Source organism: Oryctolagus cuniculus, chromosome 6 (assembly GCF_051225735.1).
Source record: "Oryctolagus cuniculus isolate XC-2025 breed Fujian yellow rabbit chromosome 6, ASM5122573v1, whole genome shotgun sequence".
NCBI lineage: Eukaryota > Metazoa > Chordata > Mammalia > Lagomorpha > Leporidae > Oryctolagus > Oryctolagus cuniculus.
In genome coordinates, this window is record NC_142872.1 from 79,792,054 (window position 1) to 79,795,619 (window position 3,566).

The 3,566-nt window shown below is 43.7% G+C and overlaps 1 long non-coding RNA gene across 1 annotated transcript; it reads right to left on the minus strand.

The window, feature by feature from the left end:
• Nucleotides 1–1,372: 1,372 nt before the first annotated feature.
• LOC149126197 (uncharacterized) lies at nt 1,373–3,174 on the minus strand. Its single transcript, XR_016234915.1, has 3 exons — nt 3,087–3,174; nt 1,753–1,941; nt 1,373–1,556 (listed from the first exon to the last, which is right to left on the minus strand). It is a non-coding gene; the product is annotated as an uncharacterized LOC149126197 (long non-coding RNA).
• Between the last annotated feature and the right edge of the window lie 392 nt (nt 3,175–3,566).

The window sequence follows — 3,566 nt, forward strand, 5'->3', positions numbered from 1 at the left end:
GATACAAAAACTGAAGCCCATTGTGTTAAAGTACAAGCTCTTTAGGACATAGATTCTTGGCAGTTCAAAGGCTTTTCTGATTACTCACTGTTTGGGGTGAGATGCTGTTAAAGTGTTACCTTTCAATCATTCAATCCAATTATATAGGCAATGTTATTCTTATGTGTGCTCCAAAGTATTTTTTCACACTTATTATTACTCATGTCCACTTTGTACTTTGTCTCAAGATCTGCTACCATATTAATTTTTTGCTAAAGATATATTTATCTATTTGAATGTTAGAGTTACACAGAGAGGACAGGCAGAGAGGGAAAGAGGTCTTCCATCTGCTGGTTCACTCCCCACATGACTACAACAGCTAGAGCCGAGCTGATCTAAAGCCAAGAGCCAGAAGCTTCTTCTGGGTCTCCCACTTGGGTATAGGGGCCCAAGGACTGGAGCCATCTTCTACTGCTTTCCCAGCACATGGCAGAGAGCTGGATGGGAAGAGGAGCAGCCAGGACCTTAACCAGCACCCACATGGGATGCCAGCACTGTAGGTGGTAGCTTCACATGCTATGCCTCAGGGCTAGCCCCTTCTACCATATTAATTTTATTTTTCAATCACTCAAACCAGTCTTACCCCCAATTTACACAGTCTTTCCCTAACAACTGTAACAGCCTCATCAAATGTCTTTAAAAAATAGAAGCTATTTAAAGATTTTATTTTTTTGAGAGATAGAGTTATAGACAGTGAGAGGGAGAGACAGAGAGAAAGGTCTTCCTTCCATTGGTTCACTCCCCAAATGGCCACAATGGCCAGAGATTCACTGATCCGAAGCCAGGAGCCAGGTGTCTTTTCCCAGTTTCCCACACGGGTGCAGGGGCCCAAGCACTTGAGCCCTCCTCTGCTGCTTTCCCAGGCCATAGCAGAGAGCAGGATTGGAAGAGGAGCAGCATGGACTAGAACCAGTGCCCATATGAGATACCGGCACCGCAGGCGGAGGCTTAACCTACTGCACCATGGCGCCAGCCCCTAGAAGCTATTTTTAAATCAACAACAATAACAAATTGGAGAGAAATAAAAAAAAAAAAGTATGCCCATTGACCTCACGAATCTGCAGATACAAACTGTGTTCTCTCGGTGGGTCTGCCATTCGGCAAACAAGATATAAATATACCACCATACAAATCAAATCACTATTAAAAAGTTATGAAGAAAAGTCCAAATATAGAAAAGGAAAAGATTAATTTCACCTATGACAAGAAGGATCTTTAGCAGAGGAATCATGTACAGGCCAAGTTTTCTCCATAAGACAGATGAGTCACCTACTATTTTGGCTTTTTTTTTTTTTTTAAGATTTTATTTATTTATTTGAGAGGTAGAGTTACAGTGAGAGGGAGAGAGAGAGAGAAAGTTCTTCCATCCACTGGTTCACTCCCCAACTGGTTGCAATGGACAGAGCTGAGCTGATCTGAAGCCAGGTGCCAGGAGTGTCCTCCAGGTCTCCTGCACGGGTGCAGGGGTCCAAGGGCTTGGGCCATCTTCTACTGCTTTCCCAGGCCACAGCAGAGAGCTGGATCGGAAGTGGGATGCGGTGCCGCAGGCAGAGGATTAACCTACTGCACCACAGCACTGGCCCCAATTTTGGCTTTTTAAAAAATATTTCAGAGGCAGAGATAGATACAGATATGCCACCCACTGGTTCACTCCCAGGTGCCTGGAACAGCTGAGGCTGAAGCCAGGACAAGAACTCAATCCGGCTTTCCCACCTGCATGGCAGGAATCCAATTACTTGGGCCTTCTCTGTTGCCTCTCAGGGTCTTGCATCAGTTGGAACCTGGAGACAGACGCTGTAGTAAGCAGCTGCATCCAGGAATTGAACTCAGGCACTCTGACACGGGATGTGGGCCTCTTAATCACTAAGATAAAGGCCTGCTCCATATAGTGGGTTCTATTGACTACAGTTAGAGAGAAAAGGACAAAAGAAGAATATGAAAAGCATGTCAAGTGGCACAACCAAGAACCAAGCAATTCAAAAAGGAAAAACAACCACTGACATCTTAGTACCATGCTTTAGTAGGGGGTCAGAGTTGTGGCATAGGTGGTTAAGGGGCCACTTGGGACACCTGCATTCCTCACCAGAGCACTGCTTCCAATCAGCTGCTAGTGCACTTGGGAATGTGGCAGACGTCGACCCAACCACCTGGGCCCCTATCACCCACATGGGAGTTCAGGTGGAAGTTCCTGCTACAGGATTCGGCCTTGACTGGATCCAGCTGCTGTGGGCATTTGAGGACTCAGTCAGCACATGATAGATCTCTCTCTTTCTCTCTCTCTCTGGCCCTTCTCTCAGCCACTCTGCCTTTCAAATAAATAAAGTTTTTTCTTTTTCCCAATGCCTCATTTTAACAATGATTTGTGATTTTTCAGTTATTCTCTCAAAATATATTTTGCTGCATTTCTTCACTTTTAAACATTCATATTTTACCTAAGTTTCAAACAATCAGCTCTTTAAATACAATAAAGGAAAAAGACTGAGTGTAAACAGTGTATGTCAAGTTAGTACAAATGTGTTTGATAAGGTCCAGATAAATCATCCTGTTGTTTCCCCTGCCTTCTGATTTTCTCTTTCAAGGGAACACTGAATATCTCTTTTTTGAGCACTGTAAGCCTCAAATTGCACTTTTCCTTTTAACAAATACAACCAGTTGATTTCAACCAGCTGTGAAATTCTAAGTACCATAGACAGTTGTGGGCTGCACACTGTCTAAAAAGATTTGCTAACTTCTGGCATCCAACACCCAGAGCAAATTAAGAAAACTTTGCAACTTTTAAAATGTTGCAGATAACAGTTAAAAATGATAAACTCAAGATGATACCTTGAGGAAATCTTGGGAGTTTTTAAAAGAGAAAGGAATGAATCTCAGCACTAGACTGTGAGCAACATGACCAGCAATCCTTTTCCATACAACTTTAAATAGTGTTCGTTTTTTCTCTCTCTCTCTCTCTCTTTTTTTTTTTTTTTTAGAAATTCCAGTCCTTTATTTCTGTATGCAGAGTGAATTTTGTCTTGTGACTATAGTAAATACCCCTTTTCACATACCTGCTCATTTCCAACATAGACAGGTAGGACAGCTGTTTAACATTCACCCTGCCTTAGGAGGAAATTAAAGGGTAACAAGTATTTATTCAGTGAGGCTGTGTAATAAAGAGTACCACAAAGCTTATAAATCACATATAGAATACACATGTTTTGGAAACTATGGGCTCATTACAACAATTTATTTGGCAATGTCATAAAAAAACACAATTTGTTTCTAAAGGCGAGACAATAAAGCGATTTCCTCACGGATTTACGCTTCTCTCAGCCAAACCCGGCAGAACCAGGTGGTTAAGGAACAGAGGCACATCCCCTCTGATGGGTGCCAGGGGGCCAGGGTCGCACCCCCTCCTCAATGCAGAGGGTTCCGCAGGGCACAGGCCCAACTGCACGGGCCACCCTCACCCTGGCCTGCGATGCCCACCGCGCGAGGGGCAGTTGCGGGCGGCAGGCCGACTAAGCCTCTTAGAACCCTAGCTGCTG